Source organism: Crocodylus porosus, unplaced genomic scaffold, assembly GCF_001723895.1.
Source record: "Crocodylus porosus isolate Cpor-Errol unplaced genomic scaffold, CroPor_comp1, whole genome shotgun sequence".
NCBI lineage: Eukaryota > Metazoa > Chordata > Crocodylia > Crocodylidae > Crocodylus > Crocodylus porosus.
Genome location: NW_017728947.1, coordinates 26,256,377 through 26,281,692, shown reverse-complemented (window position 1 = coordinate 26,281,692; position 25,316 = coordinate 26,256,377). Strand labels below are relative to the sequence as shown.

Sequence of the window (25,316 nt, the reverse complement as noted above, 5' to 3'; positions counted from 1 at the left end):
CTCATAGGGTACATCTAGACAAGCACGGACATGAGATACTTCAGAGTCATCTGTGACACCGTATGTTCAGGCATTCCCCATGCTGCTAATTTGCCAGGAGATCACTGCTAATTTGCTGGATCGCCACTGCTGCAGCCCCCAGAGGCCCTCAGGACCCCAGGTAAGGTTGCTGGGGTCAGCCCAGATGCTGGCCCCAGCTTCCCCATCCCACCTGGGGCAATGTGCCATGCGCCAGACTTCACATGCTCAGAAATTTTCCAGCAACAAGCAGCAGCAGCATAATATATGCTGCTGCTGTTTGTCCCTGGGGACATGCATGTTCCTGCTCATAAGGATACACCCACAGAGTCCACAGTAATCATACTTCCAGGAGCTCTGCTGAGGGATGCTAGGGTTCTACATCTAGTGCCAGGACAAAGTATTCTCCCTGTATATAATTTGTGTCCCCTACAGATCCCCAAGGACTATGAGACTTGGTGGTTAGCCCTGTGCTCTACTGCAGGAGGAGGCAGACTTCACTTTTCTGCCTGAACATTGTGGAAGAAGATTCTCATGAAGACGTTCTCTACCTTAGTCATTTCCTGCAATATGGTTGAGCCTTATGTTTTTGGTTCATTAAAAGATGCAATGTGTGTTGGTAGGGAGATGATTAAATGAATAGTTTTGCACCACGTTTTAGTGGGAGAAAAGGGAATCAATGAAAGGTAATAACTGACCCTGTTCTGTAACTTGAAGTTGACATTATAGAAGTTGACTGGCAAACGTACAGCCAAATTGAAGACTATAGAACTCAGATTTCTGGGACCCTTGGAGTCTTTATGTGATTGTATATCCCCCTCTGTTCCTTTTCTCCAAGTGGAGCTGACCTCTGTCTTAGGTAGGGAATTGCAGACAAGAAAGATGAAGGTGCAGTTCCCAGTCTTCTGCCTCTGTGGGTATGCTAGACAGTGAATACATTATTGCATTTGAATTTGCAATTAGGTGATCATGAGATGACACTTATTAATGATCATCCTAATATTTCTCTGCAACACTGTTAAACAATGTAGCTCACTTGTTCCAGCTTCCCTATAGGAAATCTGTCAGGAATTACTGACTATGGAGAGCGGCCTGTGCTTGTCCCCACATAACTAGCTGCTTCATCTTTTCCTGTTCCACATTCAGAAACCTCATCTTGGAGCCAAACTTCTAAAAGAAGTACACTAATTATCAGAAAACTTACAGGTGTCAGCAGATGTTTTTCTGCTTAATGAAGCAACTGTTTCTAATTTGTGATTTCTTGTGACCAAAGGATAATCTAGCACAGGAGACCTCTCATTTTTGCACTCTGCAAACTATCAGGCAAAAGTATTTGGGCTGCGAACTCTTGGAACTAGCATATTATTATTATTATTTCTTATGCCTAAGGGATGACTGAGAATGATTAAATGAACCAGTTGTGCTAGGCACTGTACAAACATGCAATGAGAGAGAGTGTCTGCTCCCTAAAGCAGGTTTAATCAAATTCGACAAGAGAGAGATACAAAAGGTGAAAGGAGCTGAATATACAAGCAGAGTGGCTGATAGCATCCCATTAATTCTGTGACTTTTGTTCTGCTGAAATTTTCTAACGGTAGCATAAGGGAGCTCTCTGATCCAAAGACTATCACAGACATCATTAAAACAGGTAGGAGTGTACCATCACTTTTTCTGGCTCTCCAAAGGAGAAATTTAGCCTCTTTACATCATAAAATAGACTGCATAAAAAGGCAACAGGCAGCCCAGCAAGCCAGTGTTAAGCCTCCTGCTGAACTGGGGGGGTGGGATATCTTCTACATATGTGTGTGTTGTAGGCAGAAAGCCAAGAAAATGGCGTATGGCTAAGAAGGATCACTTGGGTCTTTTGGGGGGTCAATGTTTGGTCAGTTTGCAGAATGGGGCATTTCTACACAAGGAAATAGGTTGTGCTATTGCACCAGCCTGCCTCACACATGCTCTCTGCCTTCTGAGTGGGCATGATGCCACTAACAGATGGGTAAGAGTACAGGCATTTCAGAATGTGCTGTTTGCGTCACTTTATGTACAAGAAGTTAGCTTAGCTATCCTTGCATATTGAATCTGGAATCACAATTGTCATTAAGGAGATTTTATATTACTGTTGCTCACAGCTGGATTTTTTGTTTTGTTTGTTTTAAAGATTTTTCCATATGTGTCTGGGGTTATCTTCTACCCTGGAGAATCTGGATTAGTATTTTGTGAAAGGAAAAAAAAATTCTATTTAGTTCCCATCCTTTAGCATATGGTAGAGCCTCATGGTTCATGGGCAAAAACTATTTTTGTAGTAGAGCCAAATATCCTGCTGACCAGGAGGCCACATGTGACAGTTAGACATAGGGAAACGTACTCACATTCTGTAAGCAGATAGATGAAGGGTAAGATCCTGCTTATTTTTGTCAGCCATGGCAGAACTCTAGGTCGGGCTTAATATTTTGTTCAGCTGCCTCAGTTCTCATTATACTAAACTGCCTTATCTAAAATATTTAATGTGTGTTATATATGTGTGTGTATATACACACACACACACACACACACACACATATATATAAATAATGAGGTGAAAAAAAAAGAAACTTGCAGAACCCTGGCTTGGTAAATTGCACCATCGGTATATCCAAAATTCAACCCAGGCTGTTTATAAATTCTGAGTGTAAGTGTCTCTGAGGCACCAAAACATGGAGAACCAAGTTATGTAAAATGGTGCATGAAGTGGACATGTTGTTTTTGTGCATCACATTTAGTAAGATAATAGCAGGTGATTTGTTTTTCTTATACCTAAGATTTCACATCCCTTGTTGTTTGAAAAGTCAACACTTCATAAACGCTACCACATGATATTGTTAGATACTACAAAGCAATAGAGATAAGTAAGGTGTCACGGCGCAGGGTCCTAGGGGCAGCCGTGATCTCCCCTAGTGTCGCCTACCATGCCAAGTTTGCATTAAAGCACCCTTGTTCTTGCCTACCACGTCTTGATCTTTTATGTATAAGGGAGGTTGCTTTTCATCCCCTTGCACACGGTGTTCTGTTGTATCCTGGCCCCTGTTCTGTACTGTGTGACTCTGTGCACCCCAGCCTTATGGGCTATGCATGGCTCCAACCGCTTTTGTACCATACCCCAAGCCTTGCTGATGTACTGGACGTTGTTTGGTGTATCTCGCTTTCTGCGCCCTCTCTGGCACATGGACTCTCTGCAGCCCCTGTCTCGCAACTGCACCCCACAGGTGCTCTGGCTTGTCTCGCAGCCACGCCCTCTGGCACTCGTCAATCGCTGCCCCCTTTGCCTCGGGGCTTCTCATCGCCCCCTTTGCCTCGGGGCTTCCTCACGCTGGCCCCTGCTCGGGGATTACCGCAGCCTTCAGGCTCAGGTGGCCATAGCCATACCTGGTCCCAGCTTTCCTCCTCAGAGTCTCAAACCTCACCGCAGGTGGGCTCAGGCAGCCTCAGCCTTGCCTGGCCTCCAATTCTCCACTCTCCTTCTCAGGGCTGGGGTCGATGCACCCCCAAATGTTGTGCCCTCTCTGGCGCCAGGGTCCCCACACTACCACGGAGCCCCTATGAGGCATCCTCCAACCCCTTATAGCCTCATCCAACCCACCAGTTTGTAAACAGTAAACCATCAACACAAACTCAAGGCCCTTGGCTATAACATAAACTAAGCCATCCGGCTATAACCACATTCAAGCCTATCACAGGGTTTCTCCCTCTCTCATCCGTAACAACTGCCCATGCATCCTGGCCTCTTCCTTTTCCTTATTCCGGCAGAGTTCCCACCCCTATGGCTGCTGGCAGGGAACTGCCTGCCTGGCCCCAGCCTGGGTTTAAATGGGAGCCAGGCCCAGCCTCTTCCAGTCAGCTGACTCACCAGTTTCCCTGGCAACCTGCAGGTGTACTTCTTTATTACTACTGTGGCTGCTCTGGTAACCAGCAGCTGGGCTCCTTACTTGCTGCTCCACAAGTAGCAGGCACCTCAGTGCCCTACTACAAGGCCTGCAAAGTTCTTAGTCAATAGGGTAAGTAAGATTGGGCATGTGAGACATGAGTGACAGGCACTAACTCTGTGGCATGAGGATGATAAGGGGACTCGTGCCTATGGTGCAGATTCCAACTCCAATAATGCCTCTGTCCTTGACGAATTATATTGGTAACAGGAGCTTAAATACAGATCACTTTTTAAAATAGTATATACTATATGTTTGGCTTCCTTCCATTACCTACAGTGCCTGTTTCAAAGTAAAGCTGTTTTTTTGTTTTTTATTTTTCTCCTTATCAGATCCTTGATTTATCTCCCTCCCAAATTGTTGGCAGTGCTTTTGGAGTATTATATTCTGTATTATTTTTCAAACAAGCTATTGTTGTTTTGTTTAACTGTCTGCACATGAATACTGAGCCATAGAAAGCAACGAGTGCAGAATGCCCTCACTTGTGGGGGGTCAGGGGAGGAAAAAGGGCCAGGAAGAGCATTCTAAAATGCATACTCTGGCTGTGGTACTTAAAATTGTGAAGTAACCTGGAACCTAGCTTCTTGTTTTCCTGGTTGTTCAGGAATCTTGTAATGGAGTTTTTATTAAAGTGAAAATGAGCTTTGCATCTCATTCCAAGAGCTTTTTCATTTGCTTTCTACCTATGGTAAAGGGGTCACCAAAATGACTATATGGCATGACTGCTTGGTCTGTTCCCTAGCAATAAGTCCCACCATGTAAAACAGAATCACCAGATTTTCAGAGAATATGGTATTTTGAAGAGCTGTATGTGTGGCAGGGCACTGTTTGTGACCTGGGGCCAAGCAGTCAGCAGGTGCTTAATTGCAGTGGCCATTTTAGAGCTCTGGCTGCCCATATAAACAGGGCATTTTGCTGCTGGCTAGAGAGGTAGCAACATTGCCTGGCTGTGAGGCTCTATAACAACCCAAAGGTAAGGGAGGAGCTGTAGGGGATGGTCAGGAGGCTCCTGGTCCTGGGGATGACCTAAAACTGTACCCTGCCAGGAGTACGTGGCCTGGTGGGGCTCTCAGTGGCACAGGAGCCTCCAGGAAATGCCAGGCCAGTTACCACCCTGGTCAGGGTCAGGGTGTCTTAACCCCAGCTCCCACAACCAGGTGGGTTACCCCCTTCTATGGTCCAGAAGGGGGACCCCAATGAGAGAGTGGGGCCATAGACTCAGAAATCTGTCTTGAAATCCTCTGACTGGTTGATGCTGGGGCCAGGACCAGAAGGGTCAAAGGGCCAGGGGCCCAATGTGAGGGACGTCCAGAGCTGAGGACCTGGGGTTCTGACTGGCCTGGAGGTGAGGCCAGGGCCAGTGTTGCCAAAGGTCCTGGGGGGACCACACCCATAAGGGGGAGCATCTATGCAGCCTAGAATGAAGGAGTATTTTAGGGATTGGAGGGATCCAGTTGGAGTTCAAACAGTAGGGTTCTGGGGCCCAGAGTGGGGCCAGTGATGCTGACAACAGAAGATGCCATCTGTGAGGCATGGGCATCTTCTGTAGGGGAAGTACAGAGCCACAGATAGTGCTCCCTGGCTTTGGGGCAGAAAATGGGCAGCCTCCCGCTTAATTAACAACAAGGCATGGCAGGTGAGAAGGCGGGTGGTTAACCCAGAAACAGGTGGGTGGCCCGCAGAGAAAATCGGCCCAGAGAAGGCCCCCTGTTACAGTGTGACTATCATATATAGCTGCCCTTTAAATTGTTGATTTGATATGCCTCAGATCCATGCTCAGGATCTCAATATCACACTGTTAGGCAGGAGTGCATGACACAAAATTATACACACCCACACAAACTACACATACGACACTTTGGTTCCACACACACAAGCACATACACACAAACACGCACTTCAGTGGTGGCTGTGTGTTAACACTAGGGGGTATCTGAAGGTCACTTGGTGCCAAGGGGGTTGCTTGAGGGTGAAGCAAAATCTGGGAGACAGAAGAGATGAAGGAGTGGAGTTGGGGATCAAGCCGAGGAAGCAGAGAGAGAGCCGAGCTGGTCAAATAAGCCAGCGGGAGCAGCAAAGAGGTGAGGTGAGGGGTAGTGGAGAAAAAAATCTGAGATCTGGGTGGTAGAAGTTGGAGGAGGAGGAGCCTGGGAAGTAAGGAGCTGGGAGACAGAGAAGTCAGGAGGCTGCAGGGGGAAGAGAGAGAAGCTGGGAGGCAGTAAGGGTTAAAAGATCAGAGATCTTGGATGCCAAGAAGTGGCAGAGCTGGGAGGTAGAGGACAGAACTGGGGCTGAAGCCAGAAGGCTGCAGAGGAGAGAGCCGGGAGATGGAGAAGCCAGGAGGTTGCAGGGGGCAGAGCCGGGGGAGCTGGGAGACAGTGGTGATTAAAAGATTAGAGAGCCAGGGAGAAAGACAGAGAGATGGGAGGAAGGTCAGAGGTGCAGAGAGCAGAGATTGGAGCAGGGCCAGGAGATCAGCCAGACAAAACCCAACTTGAGGTTCCAAAATAACAGTTTTATTAAACAGGCAACACACTATACGGCCCATGAAGTTATTGGTCCCCCCCCCACACACACACACACACACACAAACTCTCCCACATACTCACACAATGGTAGCAGGAGAGGAAAGGCTTAATGGAAGGATTGAGGTCAAGATGTGCAGAGACAGAGCTCAGGTCCCTTGCTTGGGGTAAGAAGGCGCATGATGGCTACCTATCTGGGCTGTGAGTCGATCCTCGATAGCTAGTCAGGGTCTTCTCCAGCAAGGTGTTGTCCAGAAAGGGTCACCAGCAGGGCCTCTAGATGGATAGGTTGTGTGGCATAGTGCTGGTCCAGATGGAGAGGACGTCCCAAGGAGGTCATACTCTACCACCCCTTTTATAGGGGTGGGCTACTTGTGACTCCAATGGGGAGGATATGCCCAGGCACAGGCCAGTCCTTTTCAGATGAGGTCATGCAGTTCCATGTGTCCTCATTGTCCAGTGGGATGCAATAGTAGAGTTGCTGGTTTCTATTCTGTTCTTTGTTTCCATGTTGCTGGTTTCTTGGAGGGTCTTTATCTTTCAAATATTGGGTTTTGTCTCTGGTCCTGGGAGTAGGTCTGTGGTTTCAGGGAGAGTCAATGCAAGGTGATGGTCCGGTCGTTAAGCTGACAGTCCGTTCATTCAGTAGGAGCTATTTTTAGGTCTGCTACCATTATGTCTCAAGCACCCTCATTCATCCAGGAATCAATTTACATAGGAGGGTGTAACAGGGGGCCTTCTCTGGGCCAATTTCCCTGTGGCCTGCCCACCTGTTTCTGGGCTAACCACCCACCTTCTCACCTACCATATCTTCATGCTAATTAATTAATTGTTGTTAATTAAGCGGGAGGCTACCCATTTCCTTGTCCTGATGCCAGGGGATGCTGTCTGCACCTCCGTACCTCCCCTACAATGCAGCCCATGCCTTGTAGATGGCATCCACAGATGTTAGTCTCACCGGCCCCACACTGGGCCCCAGAATTGTCCAGTTCAGACCCCAACTGGATCCATCCACTCAGGCTGTCTGCCCCACCCTCATTCAGGGCTGCCTAGCTCCCTGAACCATTTCCCTTCTCAGGCATGGTCCCCCCAGGACCTTTGCCCATACAGGCCCTGGCCTCACCTAAGGCCAAGTCAGAAACCCTAGGCCCTCCTAGCTCTGGGCATCCCTCACAGTGGGCCCCCAGCCCTTTTGACTGTTCTGGTCCTGGCCCCAGCATTGACCAGTTGAGGGTACTCTAAAATCAGGCCTCTGAGCCTCTAGCCCCACTCTCTCATGCATCCACCTTCTGGCCCTATTAGCAGGTGGCCCACCTAGTGGGAGCTAGGAGTTAAGGCGCCCCAACCCGCTTTTCACCCTATGTTAACTGGCCTGGCATTTCCTGGGGGCTTCCGCACTACTGAGAGCCCTGCCAGGCCATCCGCTCCTGGCAAGGTGCAGTTTTAGGTAATTCCTAGGACCAGGAACCTCCTGACCATCACCTCCCTTACCTCCAGGGTGTTCCAGTAGTCTTGCAGCCAGGTTGTGTTGCTGCCTCCCTGCCAGTAGCAAAATGCTCTGCTTATATAGGCAGCCCTGAATCTAAAATGGGTGACTTAATCAGGCACCTGCTGGCTGCTTGGTTTTGGTCCTTAAAGTGGTAGGCACAAACAGTGCCCTGCCACAGAGGGGTAGGTATGAGTCACAGTTATAACACAATTACAATAGGGTATGTCCGGGCAGGGAATACAAAATGAAGACTTGACATTACAAGATGAAGGCTTGACATTACTTTGGCTAACTTACAGGAACAGGCCTAAATCATACAATATCAATGTAGAACAATAAAAATCAATACAAAAATAACAGAACACTATTTACAGTATAAAAAGGGGCTTGTCACAGTAATGGACTACAAGAACTTAGCTTATCTATGACTACTTATAACTACTTATAAGGAATAGAGAGGGCAGAGAAGGAATCAGACATGGTTGAGGAAGAGTTGGGAATATACTTTTAAATTTAAAAAAAAGAGAAAAACTGGGGATTTTGCTACAAAATGACAAAATCCACTTATGAAAATACCTCTGTTTTCAGGGAGGTTGAAATAGCCCCAATTCTGAGATTTCCTTTTACCAATATTTTTATTTTTTGTTTTTTATTTTCATAATTTTTTCTTAGTTTTTATTTATAGGAATCCAAGGTTTATTTGTATGGTGTTTTCAAATACATTACCCAGAAGTGGACTCATTTTATAAAAATGACACCAGAATGTGACGGGGAATGTGACAGGTTTATTCATCAGTGAATTTTGAATCACATTTACACTCAGCTTAACTGATCCAGTGTGTGTTATTCTCCTCTGTAATGCTGCTGTTTGCATTTATATAAGTAAACTCTACTGTCAAATAACTTTGACTTGCTGGGCTGATGCATGCACCCTGTTGTAAAATGGATCATATGGTGAATGATCCTGAACAACCTGACCTTTTTATCAGTGACTAGGAAATGACCAGGCTGTTCTTTCTCTCAGACTGAGTTGAGAAATAAGCAATGATTATATTATATGGATTTATATGTAGGAGGGAGAGAGGGGAAGAGAGAAAGAGAATTCATTTAAAATATTTTAATTATGTACAGCCGGTGTGTCTCCATAAGACTCACAGTAGCATGCCGGGCAAAAACTGTGCTAATATGCTACTGCACAGTAAGTGTCACAAAAAAAAAGTTTGCCACCACTACTGCACGGTTACTGTTGCTACTGCACATTTAGTTTGTACTTCATTACATACTAAGCAAAATGCACAGCAACTACTGTTTATTAATGAACATGTCAATGGGCCAGTTTGCTCTTCTGTGTATTGGTAATTACTTGGTCCTGGGTCATAAAATGAGAAGACAGGCAGACAAAGGTGGCTGTATGCTAACTTTATGTCCTTGATCAGTCTGCATTTAGTTGTTACTGCTGGTATCCCATGACTTCTTCAGGGACCTTTTTATAAGTAGAGAGCTCTGTGTTCCAGTCCTCCTCCTTCTCAAGCTTTTAAAACATTGTCTCTCTCCATTAGCTTGCCCCGAATGCTCCAGCAAGTATTTGGCTGTTGGGTAAATTATGAAGCCTGAATATTGTGGTCATAGCTTATAAATAATAGCTTGGGAACAACTGTGACAAAAGAATCTTGGCCACTGTTGTTAGCCGAAGGCCCAGAAAGCAATGAGACTATATGGCACTTAAGACCTATGTAACAACAGTTAAGCAAACTTCCTAAATACAAGTAGCAAATATAAACTCTGCCATGTTCTTCTTTGGTTTTCTAAAGTCAACCGTAATTACCAGACTTTAAGTTATATTCTCTAATCCAAAGTGTCTGCTATGTAAACCAGATCCCAATTTTAGGCAGACACTGAGAAAGATGGAACAAATGTATCACCTAGGTCTGATAGAACATAGGCATAAGGATAGGTGCTATCAGTCATTATGGTTGTGTATTCATTTTGTCTCCAAAGCCCTCAGGAGAAATGACAGCATATGCCATAATATTTAAAAGGACATTTACTAACTGGACTAATAAATGCTGAAGCATGGGTAATCAACTGTTAAACCACAGGAGTCAGAGTGTTTTTCCCCATGTATTGCATTAAAAAATTGACTGGGTACATTAAGTTTTGATTATGTGTGGGTTTTTTTCCAGATTTTAGGTGCCTTCTGAAAGCATAGGTTATTAGTCACTGCTAGAGGCAGAATGTCAGACTTGATGAACCGTGGGTCTTATCCGGTATGACAAATCCTGTGTTACTAAGCAAACAAACAGCAGGGATGAGATTTTAACATGCCAGGCTACAGAGAGGTGAATTCAGTCTTTAGAAAAAATAAAACCTTTCTTTTTAATTCATATTTAGCTTTTATCACTGTACAATAATATATAGAAAATAACACTTTGGACATGTCCCACTGATTATTCAAAAGAATCATGTTATAATTACTAGCAAAAACCAGACATTATACTCATATTGAATTCTATAATACAGCATTTGTTAAAGTTGTTACAAAATACCTCCCTGCTGCACAGCAATGACTGAGCTAATGACCAAAGCCACCTCTACATGTGCAAGTAAAGGCCTGATGGGCTCTAATGTGTGTTCCACACATGTGCATGGCAGGAGGTGCAATTGTGGAATGGCACATTAGATCCCATTGCGTCTTACTGCCAGTGCAAGGGGAGTCCAATCCCAGGCTCCCCCTGTACTGTCACGCTCCTGTATCTGGGATCTTCCTCAGTTGAGGGGCTCCCAGATATGGAGGCACCCCATGCACCTCAGGGCTGTGGGATTTCAGCAGCCACGATCCCCAAAGCTTGGGTGTATATGAAATCCGTAGGTCAAGGTATCATGGTTATTGTGATCCATAAGCTTCAGGAATGCATGGAACTCTCAGGCCCAGGGGTTTTCTACATTTTTTTTTAATGACTTTATCAGCTAATTAAGAAGTCCGATCTTTGCCATTATCACAATCAAGGTTTAAATCCAAATGTAAGCATATAAAAGGAAGTGAGAATCCCATGTACTTTTGGAGATGAATGAATAAAGAAAGAAAGAAACATGAAATGCTATCCTATTAAATCAAAGAAAATTAATACTAAGTAAAGTAAGAACTTAATAGTTATTTCAGAATTCATTTGCAAAGGACTGTTTTAAAGCTGGCTGATCCAGGGACATGTTATAATAGTTGGGAGCGTACAAGAATATCACATGTAAATAAATAATTTCCTTTTGAGAATTATTTTGCCAGAAAGCCAAGCTACATCTATTACCATTCTATCTACTAGATGAGAAAAGTTCTACAATACTTTGTAGCTTCAGGGAAAATGAGCTGTCCTTACAATATTCTTTGTATTCTTCCGTATAATACAGTAGAACTTCAGCAATGCAAGCTTCTTAATATATTCTGGGGACTAATGACTGGCTCAGACAAAATGTCCTATTTCAGTTTCTGCCCATTCACTCCTTCAGCCTGGTCAAAAAATGTATTGTACTCACCCTCCTACACCCCCCACCAAACTTCTAACTGACAAGGGAACAATCTGTTACATCAGTTATGCACAGCTTCTGTTTATCTCCAGAGGCTGGAGTACGCCTGTAACGCATAACACAGAGGAAGAGGCAGCACGAAGCTGCGTTGCCCTGAAGGCAGCCCTGGGAGAAATAGTCCATTTCTGCAAGGATCCCTGAGCTCAGAGCCAAGTAGCTGAGGTATCAGAAGAAGCATAGGCACTAATTTAACCTAGTTTCAGAGCCTAAGTAGCCCATGTTGAACGACAACTAATACAGCATTGCTGCTTCCAGAACTCAGGCTCCTATTAAGTTGTGTATATAGACTTTTAACAATTATGTGTCAGAGAGGGAGCTTTTTTCACAGCACTGTGTATTGGGAATGAAGGGTAGAAGGAGTAAAATAGCAGTACACCTTGGATGTCTGATGACCTTTCAATCCTGGAAAGAAGCAGCTGGTATGGGCCTCAAGCTGCCATCTGGCTACAATGTCATACTACTTACTGGTATAAGCAGAGTTTTCAGAATGGTTTAATTCACTTCATGCCTATATTTTTAAATTATTTTTAAGAACCAGTTTGTTCTTCATTATTCTTCTGGGTGGATTTAGTATAACGTATTTGATTTATTAAGGATAAAGATTGTTCTTGGTAGTATAGTCCTAGTGACTGTGAAGACACTGTGTCGTGTAAGGTGCTACTATGCTGGGCCACCCACCTCATTCTGCCAGACCCAAAACTACACTTCAGGAGTCTCCCCTGGGTTGCCAGCCTTCAGCTGTCCTCACAAGCCTGGGGTAATGCTGCTACCACCCAGGCACTGGTCTCTGTTAGAGCTCTGTGCAGCCTGGGGTACAGAGACCCTGCACATCTTGGTGTTGCTTTGCCCCTTGGTAATATCTCTGGGTGCTTCTTATAGCCTGAAGCTTCTCAGGATAATTTCAGGTAGGACTGTTTTAGTTAATAAACAGCCAAACTCCCCTCATCTCAGCTGAGCAAAGAGTAAAAAGGCTTGTCTCTTTCCTCAAGAGTACACAGGCAGGTGAGCTATAACCAACAGCTTTATTGATCAGAGAAGGAGAGAATGGGGGATGGGTACAGGACAAAGGAATATCAAAGACAACGCCTTGAACAAAATAGAATAAATTGAGACTTTCAAATATGGGCTTGTGGCCCTTTTAACATGCGGCTGAAAACTTAATTCTGAACTAGTAGCCAAATACTAGATTTCTCCTTACAAATATTCCAGAGGTTCTGTCTCTCATGGAGGCACATCCTTCTGTGTTCCCAAAATTACTGCCTGTCTCCTTCCCAAAATGCCTGCTACAGGACAAAGTAAGAGCGAGCTTCCCACTACCTTAGGAATTTTTACAGCCCAGTCACCTAGGAGACCAGTTTGACCAAAACCAGGCAGTGTGAAAAAACAGAGGGGTCTGGGCTGCCCCAGTACAGAGGTAAGGCAGACTGAGGAGTATTTTTTCATAATTTAAATAAGCATGGCAGCTGACAAAGAAGAAAAGGTAAGTTTAAGGCCAGAAGCTGATCTCATTTATTTTGGATTGTGCACTGAGATAAAAAATAAACCACTTTTTAAAAAAGAAACTTAAATGCCATATATTTAATATAGACAGTTTATTGATTCTGATGCAGTGTGCCAGTATATATCTTTGATTGCATCATTTAATCATGATAAGATGACCATGTCTAATATACATCTGACTATTTTGATGTTCAACCTTGTATCTTATTATTGCATTTGTATTGACTGTTGACAGAGTAATCACTCTCAGAACACTGAACAAGTCCAAGCAATCAAACTAAAACTATTTGTACTTCATTTATTTTTAAAAAGATATTTGTCTACTTTCATGGACAAACCAATAACTGGTTGTCATAGGAAGTAAAGCACCTGTTAAACCCCATTAGACATATGATCTGATTATCTTAGTTAATGATTCTCACCTGAGTAACAGTCTTCTATTTAATAGTCATTGTACAGTAGTTTCTAGCATACTCTCACTTTTGTAGTTGGTTATCATAATTGAAGAAATAAATTACATTTATATTTCATGCAAGCTAAATGTATTAATGAAGACTAAAGTTTCTTATCAAAGAAAGAGACTAAGAAGAATGTCAGTTCCCATTGTCTCATTTGCTTCAGCAAATGCAGCATCCTGTTGCATAACAGAGAATTATAGGTAGCTTTACCATTTTTTTCCCTGGCTGGATTATTGTATATTAGTTGGAAAGAGCCAGACCCTTGTAGTCATTCATATATATATATTCAGTTTAAATTTGTTAAAAAATTATGTATCCCTTTTCATTTTATAAAGCTTCCCTTGTTGCTATCCTAAGACTTGAAAATTTAGGCTCTGATCCTGTTGTACTCTGTTTGGTCATACTATTTGTCTTGTGCAGAGTACCAGAGGCTGCTATATGGCAGGAATTGTGCCTACATGTACTCAACTTTTTTAAAAAAGGATACAACTTAATACCTAATTCTTCTGGAACCACTGAGCATTGTGTTTACAGCCATCTTCCCATTTCTCTTGTGCTATATTGTCATTAATATTCATGGAAATGCTCCTAATAGTGAACTTTGATTCTGCAGACCCTGTGAAGAATAGTCTTTAAGAGGCATTGATCTAAACTACCTTCTGTGTCAATCAGAGCAAAATGTGTGCGTCCCTCCTCGGCTCTCATGCTGGGTTTTATGTTGTTTTGTATTTGTTCTATATCAGCTGAGCACTGTGGTCATGAGATGTCTTCATCATGCCCCCTAGTCAACAGAAAGGACCCTCAGTCAGAAGCAGGATGCTGGATAGCAAGGGTTAGATTCCATTTCACTTTGCACACCTCAGTTGCACTTATCAAGCTATATACCTGATATTTTTGGCACTCGATTATAATTCACAGCCCTATTCCATGTGCAGTATGGATCCCCCAGAGTCCATATAGCTATTGTGCATGCTCAGTGTGCTTTGTTCTAGGCAAGCAGGTAACCAGTGCTGTATGTGCATATCTGGGTGACCATAAATCCTGGAAGTGTGGGAGAGCTCTCCTGTGTTTTAACTCAATAGCCAAAGGATTAGGGCACTCTCTGAGGAACTAGGAGAGATTATTTCAATGCCCCCATCACCTATGAACCTACATCTCCTGCTTCCCAGCAGACTAAGCTAATTATCAAGCTACTAGTTAGATGTTATCCAGCTGCCTCTTGTTGAATCTGTCCCACTGGGCAACCAAGGGAGAGAGGAAGAGAGGGATGTCAGAAAGAAGAAAACAAGCTAGAAGATGTGTGGTTCAGTGAAATGGCTGCTAGTTTGGATAGGGGAGACCTCTGAGTTATAGCCTGGACCCTTATCCCCAGTATATCCCCAGTACCTGTCCCACTGTTCTCCATCCATTGACTATTAAAAGCCAGGCACAGTGGCTCAGCTTCAAGAGGAAGGTTATAAAGGGGATCACATAATGCCTACCCAGTAGCCTTATCATTTCAGCACTGTGCTGAGAAGTCAGCAAAATGTATGTTCAAACTCTAGCTGAATGGGAGGAGCCTAAAACCTGTGTCTCCCACTGGGTGGGTACCATACCCACTAGTCTGCTGGCCCAAACTTTGAATTTCAAGACTTTTGATGTAGCACAATGTATCTGAGCCCAGACAGAGTACACTGCACATGGAATAGAACTACAAACTATGTATAAGTACTAAAAACGGTGGCTACATGGCTGGGTAAGTGTTATTTGGGAACATAAAGTAAAGTAGAATGTAGCCTTAAAGATCTAGCTGCACTACAGATGCACCAGAAGAAGTAGAGGAGTTCTCCACTGGGCTGGGTTATTGCCCCTTGTTGCCAAAAGAGTTTGAAACCCAGCTTGTGACTTTGGTTCCATGACCTTTATAAGTGGCAAGCAAAATTACAGCTCTTCAGTCATACCAGGAAAAAATTATATTAAGGACAGAAATTCAGTACCACACTAAAATCAATTCAGTCTTCCCATGTGGGAGTAGGGAACTGCTCTTGCAGCAAATATTGTATTGTTGTCTGTTTAGATCTTTCCTTGCAGAAAAAATCCACTTGACCGTGAACAGGTGCATAAAAATCTGTCCTAAATATTTTAATGGGCTTTTCTTCTTTGTAGATTTTTTCTTGTTTTCGGTTTTTTGTTTTCTTCTTTTATCTGTGGGCATGGTCCCCTCTACACATTACTGGTATTGCATAATTAGCTGGTCCCTTGTGCAATTCACAGAAACCAGCAACACATGCAAAGTGCCCATCATGCCATAAAAAGGTTCAACCAGCTATATTAGACCTTGAAAATGTGTATTAAGTTTATAGCTGATTGGTATGCAGCTTTAACTTGTCCATATAGCAGGATCTTTCCTGCAGCTAGGAGCCTTGTCAGCTGACTGGGCTCCCAGCTGGAGAAGTGCACCATGCCCAGCCAGGATGGAGAGTCCTACAACTGAGGGGTCTCAGCTGGAACCAAGAGTCCTGCAGCTGCGGATGCTGGGTCCTGGCAGCATGCCTCCTGGAGCTGAGGCCTGGCTGCCGTGGTCTCCTAGCCCTAGGTATATGAAGCCTTTGGGGCTGGGAGATTGTGGCAGCTGTGTATTCCAGGTATAGGCGTACTTGAGGTACCCCCATGGCTGGGAGCCCCTCAGCTGAGGTGGCTTCTAGCCATGGGAGGCTACTTTTTGCCGGTGCCTCCATGTGATTATTTGTCTATGGATTGGAGTTAAATATTCGTTAATTTTACATCTGAAAGAGAATAAATATTCAGTATTATAAAATGTTCATTTACTAGTTCATAAAAGTCCTTTCACATATATAAATACTCTTGCAAATCTAAAGACCATATTTTAGTATATACACCTGTGAAAACTTGGATTGTTGTTGTGCATACAGTCACTGTTGTATGGAGATTGGTTGAAAAAGGTCATTCACTATATGCAAAAAGAGAAAAGGAAAAAAAACACATTTGTTAGATAGTCATAATTATTCCCCAAAAGAGGTAGATAGTATCATGAAAAAGTACAATGTGTATTTGCTATGCAATACCAAGTGTTTATGTGTGATGTGGTATTTTTAGGAAATAAGTATTAAAAACAATGATTTGTTTTTAAGATGTCTTCTGAAACAACACTGCATTGACAAGATGGTGGAGTAAAAGTTTTACCAGACTTTCATGTCTTCATGATACTATGACATGGAAGTTTGTTCCAACGCAAGACTTGTTGGAGACTCCTCCAGTCTCCAGAACAATCTTTTTTTTACCTCTGTATTCAATACCCAGTCTGAGATCATTGCTTTTCCTCTTAATTACTGTGACTTCCAAGATACAAGGCACTAGAGTATGGTGACTGAAGGATGAGACCTGAAATTCAGAATAAGTGAGTTGTGTTTCTATATGCTGCTAGGTAGCAGTCTGCATACCTGTATAACTTGTTTAATAGGAATAATTCTTCCCTACCTCTGGCAATTGCTTTCACATCCATGATGAAAGCTGTCATAGAAAGCTAAAATAATATTTGCGATATTGCTCCCAGCTCTTGCAGTTTGTGGGCACATCCACATGTGCATTAATGCATTGCGGTAACTGCGTATAAAGTTTAGTTCCTGTAATGTAATAACAGGTACTAACTAAATATGCAGTAACTAGCGCTACTGCACAGTAGCACTAGTGCATGTCTTTTAAGTGATACTAATGCACAGTAAATTAATTCTACTGAGCACTAGCACAGTAGCATGGCTTTTGCCATGACACACTAATGCACAGTAGAATGAATATAGTGCAATATAACATCTTGTATAGATATGCCCTTTGTGTGTATGTTGCCCAGCTCATAGAATTAGCTTTCATATTTTTGAAAGGGACATTTCTGTTGCTGTGTTTCCAGATCAATACTCCTCTTACATTTATTAATTTTATAATGTGGAGTTCCAGAATCATGATTTTTCTAAAAGCTGGAGTTCCTTATTTTGAAGGATAATGTTTTCAGCAAGTAAAGGCAATTATGCTGTCTTGAAGATCATGATATTTGGTTTTAATTTGACACGCAGCGCATTTTTCACTTTGTCTAAATTGGCACTATTAATCTCATTACACCAGGGAGTCAGTCCTGAAATATATTAGGATATGTTATCTCTCTAAAAAAAAGGCTACTTAAAAGAGAAGTTGGTATCAGAAGAAAAAATACAACAAAGAAAGCAAAAATGAGCCAATTTATGACCAGCACACTCCATCTTCAGAGAAGAGGCCAGTGTTTTGTTTTTCAGAAGTTCTGTTTTTATTAGAAGTAAAAATATAACATGTCAAGACCAAAGGGGATGCTTTCAGCCTTGGATGTTTTTATCACTTTTATCAAGTGGGTCTATAAATTTCATGACATTTCAAGGTTTTAAGGATGAGGACATCACATAACAAAACACAGGAAAGGAAAAATAGATCTTAGATAGCCAGTTTGCAATGAGTTGAACACAATGAGTAGTAGTTCACTACTGAATGCAATGAGTAGATGAACACCTTGCTGGGGTTGTTAGATGTACACCTTGCTGGAGTCGTTTGACCCCAGTACTCTTTCCTGCCATGGCAGGGGGTCAGACTCGATGATCTGCTTAGGTCCCTTCTGACCTTACTAACTATGAAACTGTGAGTCATCTGTTTTTTTCCAGTTGGCGTAGAAGTCTGAGTACGGAAACACTAAAGCTATCTGAAAATAATTACTCTAATATTAGAAAATGAAAGATGTGATTCTTGGGGCAGAAGGGTAAGAAGGGTTTATATTAATACTAGGGATGTAAAAATATGTTACAAATGAAATCAGTATGTATCTTGATGAATGCCTCCATCTGGTACACTCATTTGATCCACATGAAAACAAGAAAACAAAAACTTAGTTTGGCAGGCTTTTAATTGGGTTTAGAAATAAATTTATTTTGGGACAGGAAAGATTGTTTAGTTTATATGGGATAAATTGTTCTGTGTTGGGAGCCAGTCAGAGATCTAAATATTTCATAGGACTCTAATCTTGAATTCTAAAGAGTTTCTACTCAGAAAAGATGTTTCAAATTTTGAAGTTTCTCAGAAGTCATTTTCACAAAATTATAAAGAGCTTGGGACAATGTCAGGATTAATTTTTGCAGGTTTGACCTTGAAACTCAAGTATTTACATACAAGGGGGTATAACTAGACAATTTGCTGCCTGGGCAAATTTGGAGCCCTTGTGGGGAGGGCAGTAGAGCAGATGGGAGGGAGTAGTACCAAGGGGTGGAGAAGACAAAAGGTACTGATCAAGGGAGAGTCTTACCAGAGACTCAGAGACTTCAGGTGGTATGGTCTCCCTTCACACTGAGGGCTGCTGCCAATACCATTGCTACATGGGCTTCCCATACACTCACAACTGTTACTGCTGTTGCCACTGTGCTGGCTCCCTGGGGGCTGCCACTTCTAAATTTGTTCACCCACTTGTTCACCCATAGTTATGCCCCTAAATCTAGTTTAATTATTATATATAATATAATTAAACAGTCAAAATCAGGGAATTGCAGAATTAAGGATGCCTATACAACTTCATTTCATTTGTGCATCTGAAGTATGATCCAGGTTTTATTTAAATTGTCTTTTCTGTGTTTCCCTCAGGATCCCAGTCTCATTCAGTGCCCAACAGAGTCAGTGCTCCATGAGCAAATATTCCATTTCATGCCTTAGCCTTGTTGTCTATTCCCATGTAAATCCATGTCTTTCTTACTGCATACTGTTAAATTCTGCTCTAAAACAGAACAGTGTATTTATATGAATGGTTCTATTTTTACAGTGTCTCTGAAAGAAGGGAGCTAGAATTATCCTCTTTTTATAAATAGGGAATTGAAATATAGGAAAACTAATAGATTCTTTGGCCTTAGTTTTTGGGTGCCTAAATTGAGACACCTAGGATTTTGTTTTGTTTTGTTTTGGTTTGGTTTTTTTCAGACCATGTAGCACTTTTGGAGTGCTTTAGGTATTTATAGCATAGTTACCATTGTTTTAATTTGCTCAGTATAGTGACAGTATAGTGCTCAGTCTCCAAGATCTTAGGTTGGGCACCTGAAAAATGGTGACTTTTAATGACTGAATATGGAAAGTTTGATCAAAATGACTTGCTCAGTATCACTTAGGGACTCTGTGACACAGAAAGGGATAGAATCCGGTTCTTCATTCAGCTACTTCCAATATGTCAGCATCCTTGTATTTCCCTATAACTCTTCACCTTATTCACAATTCTACCTCCTAACTCCTGCAGCACATATGGGAAGGGTCCTGGAAAGCAGTCTTCATTATATATCCTCTATTTATGTGATCCACCTTGTGCCTTGAATGAGCAAGAAATCCAGTGGATACAAAATTACAGGTTCATAGAATTAAAGATTTCATCAGAATGCAAACACATGAGAAATCTGAATTAAGATTACTCAGGCAACCTTAATTCTGGCATTTCTTAATTTTGTATGCCCAGCTTTGCTTCATTGATAATGTTTTAACATGCTGTTCTATATCAGTTTTAAAATAAGTTTTAAAATAAATATAAATGTAGGGCTTTTATAGCTATGCTCCAGGAGGTGGGGGGAGTTGAAGGGCTTTAATTAGAGCAGCTCCAAGGGCCACTTTAATTAAAGTGCCCGGAGCATTATGTGTATCATCATCCCCATGCTGAAACATGGTGGCAGGGGCACTTTAACTAAAGGTCATTGAACAAGGTTTAGTTAAAGTGCCCCCACTACCATTTGTCAGTGCGGGGACACTGATGCACATGATGATGGAGTCTGATGTAGTGTCTGATACCATGCTCCAGCAGACGTGATTAATCTTTCAGCTTTAATTAAACTATTTGTATCTTTAAAATTAAACACATGCCTAAGTGTTTTCATTACTAGAGCCAGAGGCATCTTTAGTGCATGGCAGTATTTCTTTCTTTATGACTCTGGAAAAAATATGTTTTCACAAATATTCAGAAATAGAAACACAGTTAAATTTTACTCTATAAACTGGTTAAACCAGTTTCTGCCTGATTCATCTTCTGTTACTGATTAATCGAGTCTGCTCCTACAGGTTGTAATTACAACGCATCAGAGCAGCCTCAATGTATGTGTATAGGTGCCCTTATTTTTTATTATAATGTTGCATCACCAATACTTGTATGATACATCACCTAGGCTGAAAGTTTCAAATCTAAGTCTGAACCTCTCTCATTTGGGTAAAAAAGTGAAAAGAGCAGGATGTTTGTTCCATAACTAAAAAAAAGCAGTAGGGAAGGTGAGACACTTTGCCACAAAATTCCATAGTCACCTGTTGATGGCAGATGGGTGATGAAACGTGAGGCTCTTGATTTACATCCCACACTCCAGATAGCAGCATCCTGTTATGAAAAAAAGATTTCTCATGACAAAACTGTTTCTAACAATACTGACAAGGGAGAGATCATTTATTTTGGGGAGAGGGCAGGGGGAGAGAAGGTTTTTTGCCACGCTTGATGTAACAAGATTAAACTGATATGTATTAATAGGAAGTAATAAGGTACATCGTATAACCTGATTAGATTAGAAATATTTTTGGAGAAATATGGAAAGTTGTGATTAGCACACTGAACAAAGAAAGGACCCATGCATTGAATCGATAAAACCAAGATGAGAGGTATAGAGCTCTGAGCTGTGAAGAGGGGTTGGGCTTTCCTGGTCCTGAAGCTCTCAGCAGGGAGCGGTTTTCTGTGTGCTGGGCTCCAGCAATATAATGTAGACCAAGTCACAAACTGTTTCCTTGGAGATGGGACCAGAGCAATGCATACTAGGATGCTGTAGCCAATGGAAACTTCTCTGTCAGAATTGGTGATATGTAAATGACTGAAATTGGGCACTGAAAGGGAAAAGCTGCTCTAGATGCCTTGGTTCACTGCAACTTTAGTCAGAAATCCTCAGGTAACTTAAAACGTTCTCTGCACAGTTAACTTCAGATCAGTCTTATACCTCCTGGGGGTGGGGAATTGGGTAAAAAGTGATGTTTGGTTAATGATAGGAGGTGAATCAAGCAGCCAGAGTCTCAGATGGAGGGGCATTTGCTCTGCTTAGAACTCCTTAGATGTGGGGCTAGAAACCAGAATTTCCTATTGGTCCTTTAGCTTCACATAATTCTAGAACTGTCTTTTTCTACTTCATTTGTGTTCCTAATTCCTCACTCAATGAAAGAAGTTTGCCGGTGGCACATGATTATTTGGTGCATGGGCAAATTTAGATTTCCTAAAGAAAGTATGGCCCATCCCACACCCTCAGAGCATGGGGAGGTATATGGAGAGCCCCTAGGTTGGTGGAAAGCATCAAGGAGTCAAGCAAGGAGCGGACCCCTGGGGGGAGGAACTTGTGTGCTGCTGCCACTGTCCCTTACCGAGCCCAGCATGCTATGCAGATGCTCTATGCATCCCAAGGCTAGAGTGGGGCAGGAAGAGCTCTGGGACTCCCCCTGTGCCCAGGACAGTGGCAACAGCAATGGAAGAGGATTGAATCACAGCACCTTCCCTAGGTCCACCCCTTTTTCTTCCATTGGTTTATCTCTGGCAGGAGTGTCAAAGATGTGGCCTGTGAGCCAGATTGGAACCACGGTGCTGCCAATGTATCCCAAAGTATAGGGCTGGTCTGAGGGTGCTTTGCATGAGGCACCCATGCCAACCCATGTTGCGATGCATGCTACATGCAGTACTTATGCTGGGTTAGTCTGCAATGCTTGCTGCACATAGCCCCCATGCAAGCTGGCCCAAGATGTACACTGTATGTGGCACACATGCAAGACTGACCAAGGACCTGCATGAGGCCAGTCCAGGACAAATACTACATATAATGTCCCTGTGGAGGTTGTCTGGGATGAGGTCTGAGCTACAGGGCTTGGCCATGATGCTACTAGATACAAAATACAGGGCTGGTCAGTGGGCCTGATCTGGCCTGTAGACCAGTCTTATGCCATTCATCTGGCCTCTGGGGTCAGATGAGTTTGACACCCGTGATCTATATAGCTGTTTGGCAGAATGTTTACTGTTAGGAGTTTACATTCAGCAATTATGACCATGCCTGAAACCTTAATGTCAGAAGTCTTTAGTCTTCCAGATTGGACAATGGTTTACTTGTGATGGTGAACCACACAATGGATTCATTCTAGACAGCTATAATACAAATAATAAGCAGTAATAATGGGGAAAGCATATAAGGTTCAAGGCAGTTAAGATTACTTAAAAATTGCACTTTTAGGGTTACAAAATCTGTTCAAGAAAAATTAATAGATACTTTAAACTTATATCAATATATTTACCTAATTATTTGTAAAAATATAATATTTTAAATCTGGGTCAGATCCTGGAAACACCGGGATAGAATTAACATTGCAATTACTAGCAACTCTTCTGTTCTTAATTAGTGAATTGTGCTATTGAAATTTGTTTTTTTTGTCTACTGTGTGTAGACACTGGCTTCTGTTTTGTTTGAAGTAAATACAATGTATCATGTTTAAAGATGGTGATTATCTGAAGATAGCAGCTACAGCGGCAAATGTTGACAATGTCTTTCATTTATTATATTAATTGGTTTTGCTTTTCTACTACAATACAGGCTTACGTTTACACTTCAATTTTTTTCCCCCTTTGTACTTTTGCATTTCAGTTATACAGAGTGGATTTTTTAAACAAATTTAGTTTATTTCAATTAATGCAGTATAATTGGTCAGCAGTAGAGTTGAGTAAATAACATGGATTCATTTAGCGAAAGCCCTGAACTTGAAAACACTTGTATGTTTAACTTTGAGCTTTAATGAAACTACTTGTATCTTTAGACACATGCCTAAGTGTTTTTACTACCAAAGCCAGAGGCATCTTTAGTGCATGGCAGTATTTCTTTCTTTATAACTCTAGAAAAAAATATATTTTCACAAGTATTCAGAAATATATGTTTCATATATTGAAGCTGCTCTGATCTGGTGTAATTACAATGCGTAGAAGCAGACTTGATTAATCAGAATAACTGTTAAATTTTACTCTATAAACTAGTTCTTCCTGTCTGATTCATCTTCTGTTCTTGTTTAAGTTTTGAACCATTGCTCTTGTCATAATCATTAATGGCCGATACCCAAATATCTCTGTAGCTCTTTTAGCTGTATCATCTAACACAACAAACATGTTTACTTTTGTAGTACATTTCAGATAATTACTTAATGGACTCAGGTAATTACATTAAACTGTAATATAGTCAATTGTCTCTCTTAGCTCAAACTTTTCTTGATTGGTCTGTCTATAAGTTGAGAATACCTTGAATTTCTATCCTATACATTTTTAGAAGTTCAATTCTATTAGCATTTTCTAGGTTAAGGAGCAGCTGTGTACTAGAAATATTATTATAGGTCTACCTTATGCTAAACAGTAAGTATTAATAAATGTATTCGGCAGTAGAATCCTTAACTAAAAGTTTATCTGCCTCTCATTTTGCTTCACTAACTAATATTTTGCTTCTAGCTTTCTTGCCTTGTTTGAAATCCCTAATTCCTTCAGTCTGTAGCCATGATTCCATCTTCTCAGCAGATAAGAGCAATTATTAAACTTCCCATTTTTTCTTTTTTTTTCTTTGCAGATAATGATCTATGTACACTTACAATCGCCCTCTTTTCTTCAGGACATAGGATCATAAATTAGAAAAAATAATAATTCCCAAGAGCAAGAGACTGAGAAGCAGGGTGGTCTGCTAATCAAGTCCCATCCTAGTCCCTTGGGAGCTCTCTGTTTAGGTCTCACACAGACTTTGTTTGACCTCAGATAAATCACTTAGGGGTAGATCCACAAAGTTCCTTAAACATGGATCTCCATTTACATTCCCAAACCCACACTTTGGTTGACTCCTAATAATCTATTCACACAAGTTTTTGTCCTAGGGATTTGGGGTGTGCAAAGCTTCAGTAGTTGATTCAATTCAGAGGAGATTTGGCCCAATTCAGGGACTGAATCTCCAAATCTGAATTGAATCAAGAGACCAATTAAAAGCTCCAAATTGATTTGAAACATCCAAATTGATTCCAAAAAGCTTTGGAAAAGATTCAACGGATTCAGAGATTTGGCCATAGACTAAACAGGTAGTTGACACAGCTGCCTCCAGCTGGTAAGTCTTTTGGGGTTGGGGAAGGGGAAAAGAAGAGATGTAGGGGAGGGAGGGATTGGGGCTGGAGCTAGGACAAGCTGCCCAGCCAGGAAGGGAAGCAGGGGGCATGGGATTTGGGCATATCAGCGTTGGGAACAGGGACTCTGCCCTGCTGCTGCTTGGCCAGCCGGGGCAAGAGGGTGGGACGCAGGCGTGCCTCACTCAAGGTGGAAAAGGACAAGTGGCAGCAGGGCAGAGCCCCCACTCCCAACACTGCCACACCTATGTCCTGTGCCCCTGTGCCAGTGGGGAAGCAGCGGCAAGGCAGAAACCCCACTCCCAGTGCTGATGTGGGCATGGTAGTGCTGGGAGTGGGGGCTATGCCCTGCTTCCACCTGGAGGGAACCACACCTGCTTTACACCCCCCCACACACACCAGCTGGGCAAGTGGCTGCTTCCACAGGGGCAGAGGCAGGCACAGCCAGAGAAGCCATGGGAGAAGCCCTCATAGCTGCCCTGCCCAGCCCCATTCTGCACCTGGCCCCAGCCTCCCAGCACTTTACAAGAAAAGAAAAAAAAGCCCCTCACTCACTGGCTGCAGCAGCCTCTGAGGGCTCATGGCAGATCCCCCACTCCACAGTGAGGGG

At 42.4% G+C, this 25,316-nt stretch overlaps 1 protein-coding gene and 1 long non-coding RNA gene across 3 annotated transcripts in view; one reads left to right on the top strand and one right to left on the bottom strand.

Annotated features, from left to right (window-relative positions):
• The window catches only part of ANO3 (anoctamin 3), a 445,370-nt gene that overhangs the window by 110,291 nt on the left and 309,763 nt on the right, over positions 1 to 25,316 (top strand). The gene's annotated exons all lie outside the window — the stretch shown is intronic.
• LOC109321275 lies at positions 13,824 to 20,938 on the bottom strand. Its single transcript, XR_002104016.1, has 3 exons — positions 20,858 to 20,938; positions 16,712 to 16,909; positions 13,824 to 14,309 (listed from the first exon to the last, which is right to left on the bottom strand). It is a non-coding gene; the product is annotated as an uncharacterized LOC109321275 (long non-coding RNA).